The sequence below is a fragment of the Chiroxiphia lanceolata genome, chromosome 5 (assembly GCF_009829145.1).
Source record: "Chiroxiphia lanceolata isolate bChiLan1 chromosome 5, bChiLan1.pri, whole genome shotgun sequence".
Taxonomy (NCBI): domain Eukaryota; kingdom Metazoa; phylum Chordata; class Aves; order Passeriformes; family Pipridae; genus Chiroxiphia; species Chiroxiphia lanceolata.
In genome coordinates this window covers 28,067,519-28,093,034 of record NC_045641.1, presented here as the reverse complement: position 1 = coordinate 28,093,034, position 25,516 = coordinate 28,067,519, and the positions used below count along the sequence as shown (strand labels likewise).

The window sequence follows — 25,516 nt, the reverse complement described above, 5'->3', positions numbered from 1 at the left end:
TTTTCCATTAATATATTGAAACTTCTCCCAGACTGACAGTTACAGTACAACCCTCTCAACAACGGTCTAATTGTTTCCAAAGGCTAGTAATAAGCCAGGCTTTGCAGGGATTTGTTTTCATAACTTCTGATTTCTGAAAATTCTTCCTCGACTCAAGGCTATCTTGTGAACTTAAAAGAGGTAAAGAGGTGTTTGATTGAAGTAGATTTGCACTTTTGTGTAAGTTTTATTTCTGAGTATCACCTTCTATAGATCTGATAGGATTATTTTTTTTAATCTTCAGTGGTGTTAGGGTGTTTAATTATGATTCAAGAAAAGATTGTCTAAATTCTAATGTAAGCTGTGACATCCTACTGCTTCTTGATATTCATTATTTTGACTTTCTATATTTCAAACCAATAACTGTAGCTGGCAAAAAAAAAAAATTGTAAACCAAAATCAGGAAAATTATTGTAAACATAAATATTATACCATACTATGTCAACTTGCATAGCAAAAAGGAATACAGGAACTATTACAAAGTCAGTAGTAACACTCATTAGGTGTTGCAAAATGTTATCTCTGAACATTAATTTATTTTTAAAATTAATCCACATAATTTCATGTCCTTTTTGAAGATGCTTTCCATTAATACTCTAGCTGTGAAGTTTGCTGCAGGTAAGAAGCTCTTATAGATCTGTGTATGTCTTCTATTCAGGGTCTGAATCTAAACTAGTAACTGCAGCGGTAGTGGATCAAGGGTTGTACTTGATGATCTTGAAGGTCCCTTCCAACCCAGCTGATTCTATGATTCTATGATTATACTGGGTGAAACATTCATGGGAAGACTTTCAGGATTCTATTATAAAAATCAGAGTTTGTAATTCTGAACAGTCGGAGAGAAAATCTAGGACTCAATCTTTTATTGTTCTGACAATCACTCTGTATCATTCTACCTATACAAATATAATGAACAGACTGTGCTGAACTGGTAAAACATAACACTCATAAAGTCACAGGGTTTTTTTGGTTGTTTTTTTTTTTTTGTCTCATGAACTGCAGTCAGGCTCTGAGTGAATCTCCACAACAGCACACAAAACCTACCCACCTGGACAAAGGAGACTTCACTGCATGTCTCCGCCTGGAACTGACTACTTAAATCCATTAGGAGCTAGATAATAAGGTAACACCTTACTCAGAAAACAATAAATAGTGCCCCTCAGGAAGAACACAATGCTCAGGTTTGCAACACCATATGGAAGCAGCAATCTGAGGAGAGGAATTGCCACATGTAGGAGCTGGAGCTGTCAGCCATGATCACAGTGAGCTTTCTATTTCCAGGGACCATGTGAATTGGCTGATGTAAACTGGATGAGTGGGACCGAGCTGTGATTTGTGTGAGGTCTGTGTTTGCAGGGCAAGCATCACTGTCCACAGGCTGTATTTGTCTGGCCAAGCAAAAGAGCTCTAGATTGTGTGTCAAAGACTGCTGTGATCTGCTTGAACACCCACCATGCCAATCTCTCCAGAGATCCAGAGATGAGATCTGCTCCAACTTCTGAGGCAATGACTTGGTCCACAAAAGGCTTAAGAGACCTTTTTTGCCCCTTAGTCAACAGAGGCCCAGAGCCAAGACAGTAGAAGAAAATTGTAGCCTATTACTCATAGGAGACCGAAATCAAGACTAAGGAGTCACAGGGGACCTAATCCAACACTGCAATGGATTATGGGTTGCTTAACTGACACTGTCTCCCTTAATTATTGTAGAAAATATGTAGCCTCAAACTTGCCATTTAGCACAACAACTCAGGAAATCCAATCATAAAACCTTCTCAGCCACATGCTCTAGACATGTGCTTTAGGCATTTCATTTGGGGTAAATGTACAAAATGCAGGTGCCTAAACCCTGTCTATCTTTCCCTGCATGCCCATCAGCTCAAATTCTGACAAGTTTAACAATCCAGCCTAACTAGTGTGGACCTTGACAGGCTTCACACTGGTATTTACGCAGGAGTTGTCCACATCTGAACTAGTCATTCTCAGGACCCTGGAAAGAAACCGAGAGAAATAGACATCGTGTTTTGGTCCAGTGAAACATATTTTGTAAGTTCCTCTTTTTCTCCAGTGACTATTGTCTAACTAGAGTCAGTAAGTCCTGATCAACAGCTAAGTTATGAGCACTAAAATCTTTAAATGTTTTTATTAGACACTTTAAGTGGTTTTTTGTTCAACATGCAACTCGTCAAAGGAAACTATTCTTTAGTGTCAATTGCAGACAGGTAACAAAGATGCTGAACATAGTGCTGAGGATGACAAATTAGCTCTGTATCATAAAGGTAGGTGTTAAAATATTGCTACTAAAATGCTTAGATCTGCCTCTTTGTCTCTATACTGTTCAGTTCCTGATATGTAAAATAGTGACAATGCACTTCTCTACCTTTCAGAAAACTCATGAGTATAAATATTGTAAGGAGAGAAAAATCAAATATTACAAAGAGAACAAAAAAAAGAAAAATCTCACTGCTAAGTAGAGACTCATTCCCTATTGACAAGTCTGCCTGCTTTTCCTAAATTAGAATTAAAACCCTTTTCAATCTTCAATAATTAGAATGGTCTTTAAGAGGATAACAAAACAAATAATTTTATTTTTAGTGTTTTTTCATTATATTCAATCTGAACAAGCATTTGAGGTACTGAGAGGTATAATTCTTCCAGAAATCGGCCAGAGTTTTATTTGTAGATTCAGGTCAAAGGTATTTTTTAGACACATTCAACAGAAAAGCAACTTAATAATTATTAATGTCTTATTAATCTAACTGAAATGCATTGAAAAGAAGAAAATGTTAGTCATTTTGCAGTGTACCATTTTTCTGTTCATGATTAGATTCACTGATATGTTTGCATTAAATTATGCAAAGTATTCTTATTTACCAAGTATAGCCATGCTTTCAGGGCTTACTGCAACATCAGTTATCAGCCCCTAATACCTTATTCAACATCTGTAAAGGAGAGGAGAGACTGAGTCATTCGCAGATCACAGCACAGCTTTTTGATGAGTTCTTACACAACTCGGTTTTTTCAGAAGGCAGAATGGTGCAGTTTTCCTGAAATGCACATTATCTTTCCACTTTGGTAGCAATGTGTCACAAATCATGATCAAACGAACTAATTTTGCCTAATTTAAGAAAAAGGCTAAGGAAACAAAGGTGGAATTCCACTCAGGAGCTGAGTAGCTGCATGGCACTGGGGACAGGGGAGGGGAGAAGGCTCCTGGACCATAGAGGTCAGGCCAGTAGCTACTGCTGGGGAGCGAGATGAGAAGAAAAGTAAAGGCTGAGAACATGCTCCCACCAAAGAAGATCCCATCTCAGGCAGTAGGAAGATAAGACCTACATTGGTGTATTAGGCTAATCTTAACTGAGAGAATATCATGATACACTTGGTTTCTCCCCTTTAAATTTCCCATACCCTACCAGTAAGGGCATCTTAGATCTACAGGTTTTTGAGGTGCTGTATTCCTACCTACTCTCAATTGCCCTGTACATTAATTTCAAGTCCCAGGGGTCATTTCATCGTCTGACAGTTACGTTTCCTTTTCAGAAGACTTCTGGAATATTTCCTCTCCTCTGAAGCTGCCAGGGCAGCAGACTTCAAGGGAAAAGGTGAATACCTCTGATACTCTCCAAAATAAGATCAAATACAGTTTGTCTAAGAAAAAAACAAAGAAAAAAATTCAAGAGGCGAAATAAATTCATAAAATTGTTTGCATATTTTACAAAACCTCACGAATGATATAGAAGTTTCTACAGACACAAGAGGCTCTGATTCATCTGATGCATTTTGGTAAGTTCTCTTAAATTCATGGGGTCTAATTTTGCAACAATTTTCTCTGGGATTTTGGTAAATTTACTGCCCTACAGATTTAAAAAACAAAAAGGACTTTCCATTCTTTTGAGGCCTTTCTCTCTTCTGTGTCTCAAAGAGAATAGAGAGTACCAATATTTTTCAAGTTTTTCTCAGAGGTTTCCTTGAATTGAGGGGGATAATAGATTGGCCTCACAGGTCAACTTCATTCTCACCCACAGTTTAGGAACCCTGAAGACTGAAGATAATAAGAAAAAGGAAAACAGCACTCTTTAATCCTGTGGTTCACACAGAAATCACAGTTTCATGTTCAGACATAACTAGGTCATTTTCTTCCAAAGAAAGATGGATTTGGCATACTGTACTGTCCAAAATAAGCCTACTGCTTCATTCACTAGTAACTACTCTTTGTTTTAATATTGGCAATTGCAAAGGCCAAATGATTTCAAAAGTGACCAAGCACTGATGTGTTAGAAGAAAACACAGGATGGCCTCTTAATTTGGTCCAAATGCAAAAAGTCTGCTTTGAAATGGCATTGCTCTTACAACTACTCCAATAAAGGAAATTGAAACCAGTTTGTAATGCATCCATTACACTTACCAGCAATTCCTGTCCTAAATGACTTCCTTTCAATCTCAGTGAAGTCAGTTAAATTCTAACTCACAATATTAAGTCAGTTATAGTGCTAACCTGAAACTTTTCCTTTCAATAGTGTAACATCTTCTACAAAGCATTGGAAAGCTGCCCCAAAACTCCTAAAGTCTTTTCTAGCAGTCATGCTTACTGTAGCAAATAACTCTTAACTCTTGAACACATAACGAAATGTGTGTATGTGTTTCACACACCCTTCATTGATAGAAGAAAGAGTTGGGGGAGAAACAGATCACAAAAATATTTATTGGAATATATTTCGTTAGATTGTTACTATTGAAGGAATTAAGGTAGCATTATTAAAAGCAGATATTTGTATGGTATATTTGCTTGTTTGCTCCCACTGTTCTCACTCCCACAGGCACACACTATCACACAGACACTGCAACACACGCCGTCACTCCCAGTCCAGCCCAGCTGTTCACTCACCAGGGAGCTGCACTGGTGTGACCGTGGCCTCTGGGCAGGTGTGCAGAGAGTTCCTCACAGGTCTCAGGTTTCCTCAGCAGCACATGCAGAGCTGGTGTCTCTGCACAGCTGCCACTGGCACCTCAGATGTGGACTGAGCTGCACAGCCCCCTCCTTGGTGCCAGCATGGCTTGGTGGCCTTGCACACACTCAGTAGGATCTGAGTCTTCCATTCTTGAGGAGAGAGCAGGATGACAAGTTTCAGAGTCTGTCAGCATTTTTTCCTTTCCTCTCAGTACTCTTCATCTTTTCAGGCTGTTCTGTTCTCACCCATGGATGTAGGTAGGATCCATTTGCATCCACTTGTGCAGAAGTGTGCATGACACTGAAATGTGTCCCCTGACTTCAGTCTGCTCTCCTCCTTCTAGCTGTGTCTCTAGTGGTCCCTGTTAATTTATTGAAACAATTAACACACCTAGCAGGGATTAAGTATACTGTAGGGACTAGGGATGGGGAAACAGGACTGTCAGACTCCTCGCTTTGTTGTTATTCACATCTGAAAGAAGTGTTAGTAAATAACCCTCAAAATCTTGGTGGCAAGTGTCATATTGTAACAGGCACAAAAGTGTCTCTTGTGTTACATACAGAGTCAATTACACTGCTTGTGATTACGAAAAACTGAGCACAATTCCCAGCTGGTGTTCCACACAGTTGCCAAAACGGAGTGTCTGGCCCATTGAAAAATAAATATTGCAGATAGGTGCCCCAGACAGTAATCTGAAATTATTGCCCTGAAAATTGTGGAGTTGATAATATGAAACAAGCAAAAAATGCTTGTCTGAAATCAAAGCACAGTGTATTTTCTTGAGAAAGGATGTGAAAAAGGGGAAAACAGCTCTAATTCTTAATCTGACAGCAGCAAGCCACCTCATATAGTCACAGTCATGCTGAGTCCTCAGTCTTTTCCTTCTCTCTCCCCTTCCCACCTATGTAGCTTGTAGAGTTTTATATCCAGATAAGTGGATTGGAGCACAAACAATGAAATGAGTAATGTAATTTGGTACCCATTGTCGGCATGGTGTTGGCTTCTTCCATTATGACAACAAACAAAATTCAATTACTGTTTGGATATGAACAATTGTTGCCAAACTACCTGCCAAGTCTATTTTCTCTGTTGGCATGAAATGAGCAACTCCATAGAAAGGATGTCAAGTATTTCCACAGTAAAGAGCAAAAGAGGGAGAGAAGAAACAGAACTTTAAGAAGAGGAACTGAATGACAATAAGACCATTTTGGGCCACAGTTTTGCTGTGAAAAGTCCCTAAGTTGTAACAAAGAAAGCAGTGCCAGAGCAGACCCCAGATGGATGTGAAAAGGCTATCAGCTGTGTTTTGCAAGCACTCTGCAGCACCTAGCGAAAAAAATGCCTTGTAGCTGGTCAGTGAAAAAATCACTGCCGTGCTCAGCATAAAAATATCACCAATATCCTATCATTACCTTCACAATTTACATGCACAACAAACTTTCTTCAAGCCTTTTCACTTAAACCAGAGAAGAAAAGCCTGTGGAAAAAGGTATTTATGTGTACTGATGCGATTCAGAATCTGACTACTGAGTAGCACAGGGCTGTGAATCTACTCTATTTTCCTATGCAAAATCTTTAATTTTCATTTGTTAATTGACATAAAGTATCAAATATCCATTAGAATTACGGTTATATGTGATTATATTTTAGTAATCTTTCAAGTGGTGGTTACCATGTAGCTCTTGAAGTCTGGAAGTTTGAAGTAATTATTTTCTTATAGGAAAGATGAATCAAGAAAATAGTAAGAGTCCAGGCAAATATGGGGAAATACAGGTGCTTGTCACTTTCTTAGTTTGAGAAGAGGGAAGGGATTGGATTGTAGATTATTTAATATAATATAACCTGGAATATATAGACAAATCTATATTTAGTCAGGTCATTGTATGCAAGTACATGATGCTAAAGGTGTAAATTTTGAAAACTTTTTTGAAAACTACTGCAGCTGATACTTATCTGTGTCTTCTGTGTATATACTGAGGATGGGCGCATATGAAAATTGTAGATATATGAGCATACTATTTTATCTGACTTCAGCCTATGAGATGTGAATTTTAGAAAACGACATGGGCTATAACTTAGAACCTACAAAAAACCCACAACATTATTTACTGTAATGAATTTCTGCAGAAAGCAATGCTAGAAAAATGAACTGAAGGCTCCATTAAGCAAGTGGTAAATAAAAAGGCAATTTAGCCAGATCATTTATTTAGCAAGTGGAAACAGACGTTGTTGCCTCCACTTTCTACTTCCCACTGGCCCCAAAGAAGTTTTTACTGAATATGCTGAATATACTGAAAATGCTGATGCCGCTGTCAGGAGTTAAAAGAATGCAGTTTCTTGTCTCAAAACACTGTCAAAGCCACAGAAGGAACTTGCTGTAAGATAAGCCACTGGACAAAAAATTTCCGCTGTGTGGACTGTGGGAACTTGAGATAAACTCAGACAACAACAACAGGAAGGTGCTAATTCCAGGCCTGGTGAGGAAGGTCTGAGTAACCTATCTGGACAAAATGTCGTTGTTGGGATGGACTACGACATATAATATTCAGCAAGAAAGTTTATTGGAAAAGAAAAAAGGAAGCAGCAGCAGCCATGAGCTGCAATTTACAGCCTCTTAAATACAACTCTTTTGGTACACGTATATCACACAGATAGGTCAGTTTACATACACAAACTACAATTCTTACAGCTAATAGGTAGATTTCAGTTGGACTTTCTCTGGACTTTCTCAGTCCTACTTTCTCACAGCATTTCTGTGCACCTGTCCGTGTTTTCCTTTGATGTTTATATTTTTCTCAGTCACTCTGTTCAAAACAAGTCCTTGTTCTCATGAGACAGTGTTCCCTGTTCCCACGGGACAACTCTCTCCTGTTGCTCCTCTGCTCTCTCAGGATGCATCAGTACATTATCAGGACCAGGGCCTTCATTCTCAGCCAGTTTCTTGTTCCATACCAGGGGTCCCGGCCCAGCCGAGATTCCCCACAACAAAAGTTTGGAATATCAAGCAGTGGGAAAGGAAACAAGTTGCACATGCCATCTCAAGTTATGGGAATGGCATCTACATCCCATGGATACCCGGCACTTGGACTGTATAAAGGTGATACCCCAACAGAATGACTCTGGGATGCCACCTCTGAGAAGACCAGGGTGAAGAAGGACCAACAGGATGCCACAGAATCCACAGGGTGGTGATATCTTTCTACTTAACCTGTCTCTTTCTCTCCCCCCCACCCCTTCTCCTATTTCTTTCTATCTCTCCACCTCACATTTACTGTTAAATAAAATCCATACTATTGACTTTGCTGTATGGTCTCGTTTGCATCTTAATTTAGGCAGTCATCTCTTTATAAATAGATCATAACAGCTGCCTACCAGGCTCAAACAGGCACTGATGTATTGACATCAGACCCCACAATCCATCAAGTCCAAGTTTTAACCTTGCAAGCCAGGGAGACCATTCCCATCCTCCTCACTGCAGAAATAGGTTCAACACTCATGTGGCCCTAACAGCAGTATCAATTGTTGAAATGTGCAGACTTTGTTCTCTGTTTTCCTGGGGTTTGACCCCCTTTTTCACCACCTCTGTACTTCCCTTTTCCCACCCCTAGTCTCAAAGAAACAACCTGCTGATACTTGCTGTACCACCACTGATCCCAGTTTCAGTATGCCTGTTGCACTGGTGGTCCCTTATGTGTTAGCATTAATACGTTTGCACTAGGCATTGCCAACCTTTAAGGAATTTAATCCCTAAAATATCACTGAACCCCCCTTATCTGCAAAGTTGACCATCTTTCCCGTAATTCCCTCTTATACACCCGTGGACACAGACAGCCTCATGTCACTACCTATAAATTTTTTTGCTCTTTGCTGTGCCACTGCCACATTCAGTGGTTTCTTACATTGTGTCCAGTGATTTTCTTTGTCCCATTGAGTTATCTCAGTCATTAGGCCTAGTTATATATTTTAAAAAATTACCTGTAAACAATATATAAAACTATATTGTGTTGTATATATATGTTGCATAATGCATTGCTGTCTGCAGAGGATCTTGGCCTCCTCCATTTTGTGGAGCACTGAACTCCACAGAATCACAGAATGGGTAAGGTTGGAAGGGACCATAGCAGGTCATCTGGTCCAACCTCCTTGCTCAAGCAGGATCATCCTAGAGCACATTGCACAGGATTCTGTCCAGATGATTCTTGAATATCTCCAGTGAGGGAGACTCCACAACCTTTCCGGGCAATCTATTCCAGTGCGCAGTCACTCACACAGTAAAGTTGTTCCTCTTATTTAGGTGGAACTTCCTGTGCATCTATTTCTGCCCGCTGCCTCTCGTCCTATTTCTTGGCACCACTGACAAGAGCCTGGATCCATTCTCTTGACACCCTCCCTTCAGATACTTGTAGATATTGATGACATCCCCTCTCAGTTATCTCTTCTCAAAGCTGAACAGGCCCAGTTCCCTCAGCCTTTCCTCACAAGAGGGATGCTCCAGTCCGTTAAGCATCTTTGTTGCCCTCCACTGGACCTGCTCCAGGAGCTCCCTGTCTCTCTTGTACTGAAGAACCCCAAACTGGACACAGCACTCCAGATGTGGCCTCAGGAGGGCTGAGCAGAGGGGCAGGATCACCTCTCTTGACCTACTGGCAACGCTTTTCCTACTACAGCCCAAGATACCATTGACTTTCTTGGCCACCAGGGCACACTGCTGGCTCATGGACAGCTTGTTCAGGACCCCCAGGTCCTTCTCTGCAGAGCTGCTTTCCAGCAGTTCAACCCCCAGGTTATACTGGTGCCTGAGGTTATTCTTCCCGAGTTGTAGGACCTGCATTTGCCTTTATTAAATTTCAGACTGTTTTTTCTCTGCCCATCTCTTCAACCTGCTGAAGTCTTTCTGAAGGGCTGCACAACACTTCGGGGTATCAGCCACTCCTCTCAGCTTTGTGTCATCAGTAAACATGTTTGTATTCCTATTTTATATTTTATTGCCTTTAAACTTCTAGGTTGGATTCTACATCAGCTGAAAGAAAATTCAGGATAAGTTAGGGTATGTGGGCCACTGAGAGTTTTTTTCATTTGTACTGAAGTATATCTTTGTCCACTGATGCTGCTATTAGTATGTACACAAGTTAATTGCATTCATATCAGGTAATAAAGAGAACAAGTTAATGTTCTAACACAACAATCGTTTTTAAGGAAACATATTTCAGAGAAACAGACTTCACTGTAAATCTTGTAAGAGTCAAATATTTATATTTCTACTGACTTTCCCTGCAAAAATAAGATGACAGTATATGACAATGTAATGAACTTACCAAAATAATGCAACAGCCATGCTGGGACAGACTAAAAATCTGGTCAGCCCAAATTTTTAATAGCACACAAATTATGGCTGCTTTTGCAAAATAAGTATGAAAACAGCACAAACAAATGACAATTCCAGTACACTGTTCTCATTTTCAGCAATTTAAAGCTTAGGGACTTCCTGAGTTCAAGCTTGTATCTTTGTTGCTGTGTATGTTTATATCAAGAGACATTGATGGAATTTTTTTCCCCCAGGAACTAGGTCTTTTGGGACTTAAATCAAATACTATCACTGTTCCAGCCTGTCTATAGTACAATAATGTCATGTTTCCAAACTTCTGCAGAGAGTAAAGTGATCTTGAAATGATGACACTTAGTAAAGAATCAGAAGAAATTCTGTAACAATCTTGTGCATAGAGTAAGTAATTTAAAAAGAAAATACTTTAGAGAAATAACACCAGAAAAGGTTTCCGTTTTTAAGTACCATTTTTCATCCCCAAACTTTTGTTTGCTGAATTTTTAGTTGTATGACTGATTACACACTGATTACACAGAATGTCTGTCGTTTTATGCTACTTACTCAATCCAACATAACTCATTTCATTGTCTTTATTGATACAACATAATGTGACAGGAGAAAAAAAATGGATTCATTTGAAGTTATTGTTAAAATTATTTTAATGGTATTAGTAATTTCTCCCCCACAACTCAAGAATGTACTGAACATAATCAAAAACTGAAAAATTTTTATCCTGGAGATTTAAGATTTTAAATAAATATGCATGTAAATAGCAGAAAAAGAAAACAGATCCTTGGATAGGATGGAAAGGAGACATAGAGAATAAGGAGATATTAGGCTCCACTTTAATGACAGTAATATGATACCATGATTTATGGATCAAAAGTCATTATATACACTCATTCCACACCCCTCATTCCCCACCCAGAGAGTTACACAGAGAGACATACTGAAACAATGTTTATAAAGTTACATAGGCAAACACTCAGATGTGAAGATATTTAGAATACTATGGTGAGATTTACTTTAGTTGTACCTCTTGTTTTTCTGAAATAATAGAAAAAAAGTTTTGGTGAAGATGAATCCTGTTTATCACAGAATAATTAGAGTTGAAAATGACCTTTGGAAATCAGCTAGTCCAACCCCCCTGCCAAGGTAGGGTGACCTAGAACAGGAACACATCCAGGTGTGTTTTGAATGTCTCTAGAGAGGGAGACTCCCTGGGCAGGCTGTTCCAGTGCTCTGCCACTGTAAAGAAGTTCCTCCTCATGTTAAGAGTGAACTTCTTATGTTGTAGTTTATGGTCGTTGCTCCTCGTCCTGTCATTGGGCACCACTGGAAAGAGTCTGGCACCATCCTCTTGACACCTGCCTTTGAGATATTTATATGCATTAATGAGATCACAAAGTGATAACTGTGCAAGGACCCATACTGTAGCAATAGGAAGGACCTCTCCTTGTTTAGGGCAACTGAATAGTTCCTGCTAAACTTTTACCAGGTAAATAGTAATTATTGACTCCTCTTTTCAAGAGGTTTGACTTGAAAATCAGGTTCAAAGTGGGCAGCTCTCACAACTATGACAAAGTCAAAAGTAACCCTGCTCTGCGAAGAGCTCTGATGATTCAGGTTGAATTTTGTATTTGAGGTGACTTGTTTAGACAACAGTTTCCCTGTGCACAATAGCAAAGCTGGTTAATTGAGGTCCCTGACCTATCCTCTTTCTGAATGTTTGAAACCTCGCCCATAACTACCTACTCAGTAAGCTACATTTAAACTGATTCAGCTGCACATGTGGATTCATGCTATGAACCAGACTAATTAAATCATCAGTATTAAAAAATAACACCCTTTTCAGGATATTCAGCATTTGTTGTTTGTTTCTTTGTTTAGCACCAACCAGCTTACAGCGCAGCCTCCACAAGCAGCTGAGGGTCTGGGGGTAGGAATGACTGACTGCATCCTGAAGGGGGGAAAACTGGTGCAACAGTTTAGCCAATAGAGAAACCTGCACAGCATGGGGACACCTCATATCCTGGCTCTGGCAGGGCTGGTATTGATAATGAAGCCAATTAGCCCTGATGGGCTCCAAGCAGTCATATGTGGAGCCGGGTCAGCTGTTGCTTATCCGTTACAGTCACCAGTGCTTCTGCTTCCACAGACACAGTACAGAGGCATCTGCACTGACTGCCCACATTACTAGCATGCATACTATGGGGTTGGTTTTCATGGCTTTTGTTGTTTGCAAGGACACCTGTGCTGCTGAGCCTGAGCTAGTCTTGGAGTCAGCACCCACAGCAGGGTGCTCTACCTGCCCTAATGTCCAGCTGGATCCGTGTTGGCTCTGCACAGTCAGCTTACATGTCTGTACTTCCATGCCATGCCTAATCTGCAATCCAGACAGTCCATCTGTGGGGAACTGAGAGCTGGTGGGTATTCAGGTTTTTTGAAGCATTTAGTAAGATTGTACAGATGGATGCCATGAAAAACACAGGAAAAAATTAATGGTTCTGTCTTCAGGCCATAATTTGTGTTTTACTGTAAATAAGATGTCCAAACTTGCCAGCAAAAACTTCTTAGATAGAGTAAACTTTTTATTTAGTAGTCTATCCTGTCCCCTAAATAAGACAGGGATCCTATTGTAAAAAAAAAAAAAAAAGAAAAAAGCAAAAAAAAACCCAAGGGAAACAAAACCATATTAATTAAGATTATTAACTTTCCCATGGCATAAAACCAAAATAAGGCGAATGAGTATTTGCAAACATCCTTAACTGCAATGTCTTCTAACTTTTCAAGCATCACTTTGCTGACCATGATGAAGTTCTTTGTATATGCCGCTTCCTAATTTTAATAAGTTTATATAGGCAGGCTCAGATTCTGTCATTTTCCTGTCATTATGTGTGCAGCTACCTGTCTAAGAACACATTATCAGGAAGAATTTTAAAGCATGGACGATTGTGGTCTGCCACACTAGAAGTAAATTAAAGTTAAGAAAGATTTAAAAGAAACAATATGGAAGAGAAAAAAAGATATATTTTTATACAATGTTCATGAAAAACATGTGAGGGTAGGTTGTGTTGAACAGAGAATGAGAGAAGCATTTTTAAACAGTGTGTCTAAGCACATGAGGAGAGAATTAAAGGCCTTGAATAAACGATACGATAAGGATGACAGAGTGTGGTTTGTAGACTTGAATTCAGTATACAACAGAAGGAGAGGAATCAATCTCCTGCATTGTAATTCCTCTGTTAGAATTACTGTATTACCCAAACAACAAGGACTACAAAAAGAGGAGTATGAGATACAAAAAACATAAGAAAAGGAGGAAGAAGGGCTTCCCATATGATACAGGACAGAAAAGATCTATCAGAGGTACAGATAAACACTTTTATGAACTAAGATTGGAAAATTTGTGCATTATTTTTATGAGGATAAAATAATTAAATCTTTCTTTCTTTCTTTCTTTCTCCATATCTTCAGTGAGTGTGCTAATCTCCAAAATAGTTTAAGTGTTACACTACCATTTCTTACCATCAATGTTTACTGAGAGAAAAAAACCTTCTGTGGTCCTCTAGTGGAAGGTTGTGCTGATGGTTGACTGCTGTGCTCCACCTTGATCCTAGCTCGGCCAAGTTAATAATCAAATGACTATTAGCTCAGCATAAGAGGTCAAGAAAAAAGATGAGGTCAGTGAATTCTGATCAAAGTGATTTTTCTACCCCAGTAGTTTGAAATAGGACCTGTATATCATCCCTAGCCTTCTCCTTTGCGGTTTTGGTAGTTCCTCATTTTGCCTACAGGCTTTTCACAGAATCATGGAATCACGAATGTTGGAACAGACCTCCATGATCATCAAGTCTATCCTTTGACCAATCACCACCTTGTCAACTAGATTACAGCACTAAGTGCCACATCCAGTCATTTCTTGAACATGTCCAGGGATGGTGACTCCACCACCTCCCTGAGCAGTCTATTCTGATGCTTAATAACCCTCTCCATGAAGAAATTTTTCCTAATGTCCAAACTGAACCTCCCCTGGTGCAGCTTGAGGATATGTCCTCTCATCCCGTCACTAGTTGCCTGGCAGAAGAGGTCAGCCCCCACCTGTCTGCAACCTCCTTTCAGGTATTTGTAGAGAGTGCTAAGGTCTCCTCTGAGCCTCATTTCCTCCATGCTAAATAACTTGAGCTCCCTCAGCTACTCCTTCAATGATTTACTCTCTAGACCCTTCACCAGCTTCATTGTCCTTCTCTGGACCTGCTTCAGCACCCCAATATCCTTCCTTAACCCAAGGGCCCAGAACTGCACACAGTACTCGAGATGCCTCCTCACCAGCACCAAGTACAGTGGAAAAATCACTTCGCTAGTCCTACTGACCATACTATTTTTGATATAAGCCAGGATGCCATTGGCCTTCTTGGCCACCTGGGCACACTGCTGGCTCACGTTCAGTGGCTGTTGACCAGCATCCTCAGGTTCTTTTCCGCTGGGCAACTTTCTGGCCACTCTACCCCCAGCTTGTAGTACTGCATGTGGTTGTTGTGACCCAAGGGCAGGACTCAACACTTGGCCTTGTTAAAACTCATACTGTTGGTCTCAGTCACGTTGGCTTAGAATGATTTGTTTTACAACAGATTTTGCTATACAATAGGCAGTTATCACTTCTCTTTCCAGTAATTGTTTTCAGTACTGCACCTATACCTACGATTTTTATAGACATAATTTAACCAGTTGTTGTGCCAGATTTAAAATTATGGGGTAGCATTCCAGGAATTATGTTATTCTTGTTTTTAAGTATCCCTTCAACCAACCAATGTAAAACACATAACCGGTGGTACCAAGGGATATCTTACTAGATATCAATAGGATTTTTTCAACTAGATCATAGCAACATTATATGTGTGCGACAATATCATGTGTGTTCATGACCAACACCATATTACTCCAATGTTCAATTATCTGGGATATTTTTCTTTGGTATCTGTTTTACACCTGCTTGAAGCAAATTTAGCATTTTGCTAAATACAAGTTACTGAATGTGAAAATGGGATCAAATTGTACTGTTGCCTGAAATAATGAAATATTGTACTAAGCACTTCAGAGAGGCCCCATGATTTATTCTGGTTCCATGTACCTTCACCCTACCACCATGGGCACAAAAAGTCATTATATATGATGAGTCATTATAGCTCTATGATCAGAGAGAACATTTTCTACAGATATTCAATAACCTTTTAAATTACATACTTCACAGAAGTAGGTCACATTGAGCAGTGATTGAAGACTAACATTTCTACAAGTACCCAACTATCCAGATTTTATCAAGATAATACTGTTCTCCAGATTTTATCAAGATAATACTGTAAAGAAATGTTCTGCATGTTAAGAATGGCTTATCTTTTTGTAATAAAGATCTAAAACCACTGTGAGTAATTCAAAGGTCTTTTCTTTTATGACCTCTTTTTAAGTTCCTGCTCTTGCTCTTGCTCTCTTCAGGTGTTATTAAATCATGTTGTAGAAGATCAGGGTAAGATCTGAGTCACTGGCAATGTTCATCAGTTCTACATCAGAGTGAAAGGAAAACAGTAGGGGGACAGAACATGGAGATTTCTGTTCTTGTGGAATCTTCTGAGCATTGCAGAAACGCATTGACACTATGGAGCTGGGGTACATCAAAGTGTCTACTAGTGCATGTCTTTGGATAGCAGATTGGCATCTATATTTCTTAGTTCTCTTAAGGGACTTTTAATTTTCAGACTTTTGTTCCTAGTGAACAAGATCACAGGAAGACATATTGTAGATTTGTGCCTACCTTTCATATTGCCCTTTAACATCATTTGTCGGTCATTTCATTCACCATCTGCACTTCCTTCTAGAGATAAACCAGTCAATAGTTACCACCTGTACCACTTCTTATGCCATTAGAAGCCTGCAGAGTAAACACAGTTAACAGTAGACTTTGACTGGGTGCCCCTGTCTTGGGAAGATGACGTTCCTGACTTCAAACAGATGTCACTGACCAGCAGTGACATCTCATGTCAGAAAGAGAATATGGTGTCCCAAGAAGATACCATTATTTGACTTAGAAAAGAGAATTACCATTCTGTAGGAAATTCTGACATTTTGGAATCTGTTCTTATTATGATTAAAATGAAAAATACAAATGTCAACATTTTCTAAAAGAGATTTCCAAGGAAATATTTCTTTGAAAATGTCAGAATTTCAGTACGATTTTCTTATTAAAAATTTTGAATCATTAATCTACAAAAGATTATATTTATGTGGATATATCTGCTTTTATACATGAGCAGTAAAACATTATTCAGACTGAAACTATAATTCACAGCATAAATGAAAGATGATGAAATCGTAAAGAAATAGTCTTATTACTGTGAAGTGATAAATCTTCTTGTGATAATACTTTTGTAGGTATAATATTATGTTTAATTATATTGCCATATCAGTTTGATCATTAAAATTTGTAAGTCTATTTCATAAAATCAAGGCCATGAGCACAGTGATTGCTGGTGTTATTTACTTATTAACTCTGATTCAGATAGTTTCATAGTCAGTGTTTCATAAGGCACTCAGATATTTTTTTGCATTAAAAAAACCCCAGCAATTTGTCTGTTAGCAGGTGACCTCTTAGGAAGGAAAATAAGTTTTTATTCTAGTACAATAAACCTAGAACTTAAATGGAATTACTGTTAAAATATTTACAATCTTACTTAAAAAGTGATTAAATTCTTGTTTTTATATGTTCTGGCATTTATATTTTCACAAAGGTGCTTATGAAAATTTAGCTATACCACTCCAATAACTTTTGAAAATTTATTCTAAAATGCGTTATTTCTAGACTTCATTAAATAACAACCTTGAGGTTTATGGCCTAAGTATGCTATTTTTTTCATCCTCTATGTATCCAGTTTTCTTTGATTACTGGGAATTAATTTGCAAAAGAAACACTTCATAGACGATACTTCTTATGCTCTGTCGCATTCTTAGATGTTAAAAGGGTCTTTAACTGTGGATTTAATTGCTTCAGTGGGTTTTAAAAAGCATTTATTAAGTGTAGTGTTTTGTTGAAGGAAAATCACAAGATACAAGGGACAGAAATCTTGCTTTTCTAAAAGCTTAAGCAGTACTGCTGTAGTAAGGTACTGCAGTGTCTTCACCAGGGCTTGTCCCTGGCTTGATAAAGTGTCAAGGATCCATCAGATTCCTAGAGGAATTGGTTTAGAGCACTGTGTGTGCATGCTTGTGTGCATGCACACAAGAGTGGGATATCATTTACTCTAATGCTGTGTACTGGGAAGTGCCCTTGCTGGCTCTGTGCATGGCCAGCATCCCACAAGCAGGTCTGTGAGACCTGGATATGAGGCCTCAGCAACAGTCATCAGATATTATGGCCTCATGTGGACAACCTGCATTTCGTTTCAACACAAAAATGAAATCATACTCAAATTCTCAGTTAAACTATATATGGAAATTATTAAAATTGTAAACGCGTCAGCCTCCACAGTATTTGTTTTGTTAATGAGTTCCATTTATTTTAGTCTATTCCTCTCATTTTAACTAGCGTATAGAAATGAATGTCGTTTGTTAGGTGACACTTGTGAACTCACCAATTTATTTTCCTGAGTAAACCATGAAATGAGATGCTCACCCCCTCAGAGACATTTTTACTAACCTGTCTTGAGGTGCACGTGCACATGCATGTGCACACGCACCCACACACCCCATGTGAGCACTTCCCAAGTTATGTCCCAGTGGCAATTCCAGAATTTTTTTCTGAACCATAAAGGCCATAAATTTCAAAGAGGCTTCTGAACACTGATCTTGTTATGAGTGTCCAAGATGCAAACAAGTGTCTGCTGTACCAGCTCTGCTTCCTTTGTACCTGTCTCACCTGTTTTAGGCTAGCATTACCTGTAAGAATCTGTAAAGGGGTGTTGTTGTAAGTCTGTCAGAATCCCTTTCCACCTCTACATGCCAAATGATGGGGAGAAGCAGTCAGGCCATGCCTGCATCTTCTTGTAGCTTTTTCTCTCTCCCATCTCTGCTCTGACCTCTTGGTCACCTCCCTGCAGTTCATTGCTGTCAGTCTCATCTATGCGCATATTTCACAACAGCTTGGTACAACCCTTGTGTTCCCCCTTTTCTGGGGCTCTAACATGCACTTACTTCAAGAGCACAGCACACACATTTACATCCAGGCTCCAGGTTCAGGTAATCCTCGTTGGAGACAGGCAGATAATACTGCTCCCTGTCCTTCCCTGTCTTGCACAAGTACATGCGTACCTTGATACAGTCATATGTCGATGCAGTAAATTTTATGCACAGTTCTCTTGAAAACATATTTCCATTGATTTATTTTAATCAGTTATCTGTCACATTTTTACAGATTTTATCAACCAAGGCCTACCTGGGTGTGGCAATCCTGTCCCTGTCCTACTAATAGTACTGGCTGTTTTATGATAAATTAACAATATAGTGCCAAGTTAATCTTTCGGGTCAGTGAATCTTCCTTAAGTCCCACTCCGTGCAGGTTGGATAATAAAATCAGTTTATGCTACTACAGAATTTAGAACTGCAACATTTAATAAATCTAGAAATTAATTTGACTATTATAATACCAGATATCAGCATCCTAAATAATTAACCTGAATTTTAAAAGTATTATTTTTTCAGACAACATATTTATTTGCAGGTTATTACATAGCACAGAGGACTTGTCTTTGCCAAATACATTTTTCATTCGTTAGTTTTAACCAGTCTCAATAGATCTGACTGCCACCATGCAGAGAAGTAGAACAAAGTAGATAAGTGAATTAATTTCCATTTTATCCTGAGCTCAAAAATTCTTCAGGCAAATCTATTCAAAGTACATATAAATTAAAATATAATTTGCTCTTTTTTTCCACTTCAGAAGTTAGTGCCTGTGTTCTTTGTTTAGTCTCTATTATTCATATCATGTCAGGTTCTAGGTCACTGCATACAGGCAGCTGATATTTCGCAACTGATCTTAGTGGGGCTTAATTGGCTGTCTTGTGAAAATCATACGTTTCCTAAAAAAGATCAAAATGCATTCCTACTGGCGGATCTCTTTTTCACCAGGAAAATATCTATGAGTGAGCACTTCAACAAAAAAAAATACAATGAGCATTGGTATTGTTTCTTAGTTTAATTTTTCTTCAGACACAGTTTGATTTTTATTATTATTTATGGAAATGGCTGTTATGGACTTCAGGGATAAATGCATAAAATCTTCTTCCCTTTTTTGGATTTTATTTGTCAAGATTCTTTGTGCAGAGTTGAGGTCTTTTGTAATGTGATCACTTGAAGATTCCAATCTAAACCTGATATGACAATACAAACCAAAAATATACTCAATATAGAAAACATAGGCGTGGTTTAATTGCAAAAAGTCAGCATAAAAATCTTTAAACATTCATCTCTCCTGACATCATCTCTTGGAATGTGTCTGGATAGTGGTTCCATAGGGTAGGCTTTTGAGGGGTGCAGAAGAGCATTATTAATTTCTCCAGTGTTGCTTTTTCATTCAATCCAAAATATTAGTGATTTCTCCAACTTTGTTTTAGAAATGCCTAATCATTATAGCTAAATTGACTTATTTCTATTGAAGAACATTTCTTGCTAGCTCTTTTATTGAGAACTGCAGGTCAACATCCTCACCCTGTATTTCATCTTTGGCTAAAAGCATTCTCTTATTCTATATAAAGGATTTTCTTAAGACCTGGGGCCTGAGTGACAGATCTAAGAGACAGCCTGTCCTGTCCATTCACAAAGATAAAACTCTCGCTACCTTGCATCCCAGCATCTGAGAGGATTTTTTTTTTCAGATTAGAAAAGACAATCCTCCTTATTAATAACCATAGAGATGCTGTTACAAATATTTTGTTTCTACTCCTTTAAATTTTAACCATTATTCACCTCATTCTCTATTCTCCCTCTGTGTACCCATTCTGTACCGTGTTAAATATAGTACCCTTCTCTGTATCCATCTTCTATCCAGTAATTTTTCCTTGACTAGACCACAATCATATTCTCTGCCACCCACCAGGAAAAATTTTCAACCAAATATCTTTGCTACTTGGAAGCAGATACTTGTACACAATAGTACTTGTCTTTATCTTCTTTAAGTAAATTCCTTTTTTATTAAAATCCCAAGGGGAAAAAATAATGGAAAAAATCAGGCAACAGATATGGTGGCAGGACTGCCTGTCGTATTGATGTGCATGGGGTTTTTTCCAGTGCTTGTACCTATCTCATGTTTCATCCCTTCTGTTTAGAATACTGATTCTCTGCAGAAGAGACCTTTTTATTATTGTTGTTATTACTTTTTAATACAGTGGTGTGCTAGCCCATGAACGAGATTGATGCCAATATAGCTAATGACAATAATAACATTGGAAACTCACTATGGGAAATGATCATGCACTGAATGCTTTTATGACTGAAGAACTGCAAAAAATGAACTTTTTACTCTCTTTTCCTTTACACTGAACTCTGACCTCTCTCCATTTTGCAATATAGGTACCATAAAATTAATTAAGAGTCTGGTCCAGGGCAAGGTATTACATGTTATCTGCAGTCACTTTAGGAAAAAATTATCATTTCACTTTCTGCCATTTACATTAATGCAATGAAACCAGTATAAGTTACATACAGTCTTCGGGCAGTATTTTCTGAGTCACACTGATCTTGTGTCCAGTAATGAGACTGTAACCAATCAGCTGTACTGTGATGATGAGCTGGAGAACCTTTACGCTAGAACGTAAATTACACTAGAACGTAAAAAGAACACATAGCTCCAGCAGATCAATATGCTTCTTTGTGACTTGTTATCCCTTCTACTTATTTCTATGGCAATGGTGCATCTGACTGTGAACAAAGTAATCAGAATGAGGAAATTCTGTAGTCGTAGGTTGCTTTATGGAATTATTAAAACCAAGGCAAGAAAAAAGCACTAGATTCACAAGGCAGACCGAAATCATACAAATGTAAGGAAAATGTAATAAGTTAAGCACTTAAATGTAGTAAAGTGCTTTAGACAGGCAAAGATTTAGATATATAGGTGTCATTTGACTTTCTGAAATATAAAAGATATTTTACCACCTAAAGCTCCTCTTGAATATAGACAAAATTCAAATTTTCAAAATGCTAAATTTAACCAATAACAGCACTTTGAAGAAGTTACTCTTATTTCATGTTTAACCTATTGAAGACTGTAAAAAGAACTTTTAAGGACTAGGCTTTGCTCTCAGTGAGATTTATAAAACATATTTTTCTCCATGTCCAACAGAATATATTTCAATTCTTTCTCTCAGAAAGAGGATATAATGAGGATAATGGAACTTAAATCACACTATGGGAAGACTCCAAATCTCATTTTCTTACAGTATTCTGGGTCTCCATTGCTTAGAATTGGATTTTCCCTATAGCAATTAGCTAGTCCCCTATAGTTCTGTATAAAGTCCCCTATATTAAGCCAAGCTATAAAAAAATCATTCCAGTACCTACAGTATGTTTTAAGTAGAATTTAGAAACATACATCCAAAAGAATTATCTGTAAGATACTGTTTAACCTAAGAACTGCTTAAATTTGCAGCAACCCATATGGGATTCATGATCTAGATATCTAGATATCTACAGTGTCTGTAGGGGTTTTCTCTCATGTCTTGGGTCTACAATGGCAGCATTTGTGTATGAGCTAATCATTCAGAGCTTTTTATAATGAATGACCAAAACTACATAAAGTACAATTCAGTTCTATTTTAGGCATTAACATTAGGATGAGCTTATGCCATGGAAGTACCCACTTCACTAACCATAAGGAGTCTACTTTGTATGCATATATGTTTGCTCAGATGACTCATACTCCATTGGGTCTACATTTTTATTAGAAAACTTAATGTGTTGCCTGTTGTGTGTGCCCAAGTTCACCTTCATGGAGTGGTTCACCAGCTTTTGAGCGCCTCGCTTGTACATGAGGCTGTTTCTAATTCAGCACTAGACCTAAATCTGCTGAGTTGAATAGTCTGGTAGGCACAGCCTGAAACCAGCTATGCTGGAGTGACAACAGAGAGTATATTGCTGAGGACAAAAATCTGTGTGGGATCATGCAAATTCCAATATGCAAATGAGGTAAACGAGAAGTGAAAACTGCTTTAGACCGAAGTTTTGTCAAACCAAAGAAAACAATTTCCTGCTCAGTCAATGGGTTGCTTCTTCAGCATGAGGATGGATGTAAACACCCTCTGGAACACTTCATTTGTTCTGGATAATCACGTATTTCATGCTGACTTGTGATTTACATACCCAGAGCCTGGCATGAAGAAATGGTAATGCACAATACCTGTTGTGAAATTTATTGCTTACATCTCAATACTTAATATTTAGTGCAGAGAGAATTCATCTACTCCAAGCCAACCTACTCATATTCAGAAATACAGAACATATTAAATTGTTTGAGAGAGGAGAGAGACCCTCATGTCCCCAGAAAATGAAGCAATGTTTCCATATCCATCAGACATGCCCTAAAAAGTGTGGAGCAGCCATGATCTACCTCAATCTACATTGTCAGGATGATGTACAGTCTATGCTCTGTCTTCTCACGTGGCATGTCCCTGTTTTGCTCTGTGACCCTTCGCTGTAACATGTCAGAGAAAATCTTTGGGACAGATTCATATATCAAGCAAAAGGATATTTATGAACTTCTGTTCAGTCACTTCCCTTTATAATTAAATGTCCACAATCTTTTGTAGGCCAACTAGCATATTTTATACAGTTGTAAACAGCATCCCAGAGAAAGCTTTTGTCAGTTAAAGGAAACTATTGTCAAAGTACCCAGTACAGATGAACATATACTTCAATTTCTTGAAAGTAATATATCAGAAAATATTTTCCAGAAGACTAAAAACATCATTATTAAGGTGGATAATCAAGAAATAAGATAATTTCCTTTCCATCAAAGAATAAGAGAATAAAAATGCATTAAAATATTTATGTCTGGAAAGACATTAAATATAAAAAAACTTACCCATTTTGGAAAATCTATAGGTGTGAAATATCTGAAACAGGAAAGAATTACACTATCTAGAACACTGAATTTAACTTTCCATTAGTTTATGATTAAATTATGCTGATGTGAGGGTTATTGTGCCCTTGAGCCAAAGTTTAACAGTCCACTTACAGTCTAGTAATAGAGATTTTAAGAAATGATTCTGTCATACTGCTGGTGTTATAATAGATATATTTGGATGACTGTTCACATACAAATGTATTCAAATGAAAAGATCATCATATCAATCATGATCTGCAACACATCATGGATTTTTTCTGGCACTTTATCTATTTAAATTACATCTGAATTATAAATACTGTGAATAGCAGCAAAGTAATATTAGCCTAACAACAAAGGAGATAGATAGCCGAAACATTTTGTTACTTCACTGTGACCTACAACTTCATTGCATTTTATGATACTATTGCAAGACTTTTATTGAGGTGACATATCACGTGCCTCAAATTGTATACTGCATGGTCTATAAGGCCCTGAAATAGGATGTCCAATGTTAATTACTTCTTTTTTTTAACATCATAGATATTTTGACACCTTCCTTGCATGTATGCCACCCTAGCAATATTTTCTTAAAGAAGTTTTTCTGAGGCAAAGTGGTAACAACTATCAAAACTACATCCAGTAGCAGGCACATGCCTTGAAATAAAATCTTTTTTCCTAAGGACATTTTCTGCCTTTTCGCTTTTTCCAAAACAACGGGGGGGGGGGGGGGGGGGGGAAGAAAAGCACATCAAATCAGAAAGACTTTATTAAAAAATCTGCAGATGAGTAAAAATCATTCATTATCTAAACTTCTGGAAAACCTGTAGGACTAAATATAAGCATTTCTGTATAAGAAAAATCACAGTTTTTCAAGTAAGCCAAGCTGCTCCTCTTACTAAGTCAATATGATCCATATGATCCATGTAACTCATCAGTGAGAAAAGGTTCAATTACATATTCAAACTGTACTTAATGGCAAGTACATAGAAAAAACAGTATATACAAGTCTCACTTGCACCCTGCCCTGATTTGAGAGTAAATAAATGTGTGGAAGAGCAGCTTTGGTTCTAAAAGCTCTGTGATTAGTTAAAACAACCATAAGAACACAAGAACAAAATATCAGTCTGCCTCAATGTTCTCCCTCTGACAGTGGCTAAAAGAGTATTCTTGGGGAAAACTGTAAGAAACACGGTCTGTATAGAGAAATCATTTCTAGAAAAGAGTAACTTAGTGCCTTTAAATAGAGGTGGTGCTTGAACCATAATGTTAAATATTCTCTGGTGGAGCTAAACATTATAAATTTCTTTCTGAAACCATTTATGCTTTGACCTCCATGAGACTTGTAGCAATGAGATCCAGAGTTTAATAATGGAGACACAGTGTAAACTGTTCCCAGTTTACCTTCTCCGCACAATATTTGCTTTTATGAACTTCCATTGTCTTTCCCCTCATCTCTTTTTGCAAACCTGAAGACTCATAGACTGCTTTGTCTGCTTTTACACTTCTGCTTTTACAGCACCCTGTAGCAATGAGTTTCAGAGTTAAATAAATGAGGGGGAAAAAAGTCCCACAGTATTTACAATGGTACAAACCATTATGTTATCTTTCTTTAAATTGCCTTTCTAATCTGAAGAATTCTGGTCAACTTTTTAAGTAAGCTTCACTTTTCAATAGGAGGTTGCTTCAGACTTTTAATAACCTTTGCTACACTTCCCTGTGCCTTTCTGAGTTCTTTGTTTCTTTTTGATAAAGGAAGCTTAGAACTCACAGAAATTTTTTAATTAAAGGCATGACATGGATTCTTAGTGGAATAATGATTACTCTATTGGTTTCTCATTCCTTTTCAAATAATTCTTAACAGTATATTTGCTTTTCTGACCGTTTTGGATTATACAATGAGTTTTTCAGAGAAATTTTATTTTCTTTGAGTGGTTTTAAGTAATTAAAAGTCTATCATTATAGATATATTTTTCCCTAGGTGTATTGCTTCCCACTTGTCTACACCGAAATTCATTTGTCATTTTTTCACCTAATCACTCAGTATTGTGAAACTGTCCTGTCTTTCTAGGTAACCACTTGGATTTTCTACTATAAAAATATTGTTTAAGAGGCATATAGGAA

At 37.9% G+C, this 25,516-nt stretch overlaps 1 long non-coding RNA gene across 1 annotated transcript; it reads right to left on the bottom strand.

Moving 5' to 3' along the window:
* Positions 1–1,046: 1,046 nt before the first annotated feature.
* Positions 1,047–16,182, bottom strand: LOC116787143. The gene is made up of 4 exons (XR_004357185.1): positions 16,121–16,182; positions 4,925–5,137; positions 2,911–2,978; positions 1,047–2,026 (listed from the first exon to the last, which is right to left on the bottom strand). It is a non-coding gene; the product is annotated as an uncharacterized LOC116787143 (long non-coding RNA).
* Between the last annotated feature and the right edge of the window lie 9,334 nt (positions 16,183–25,516).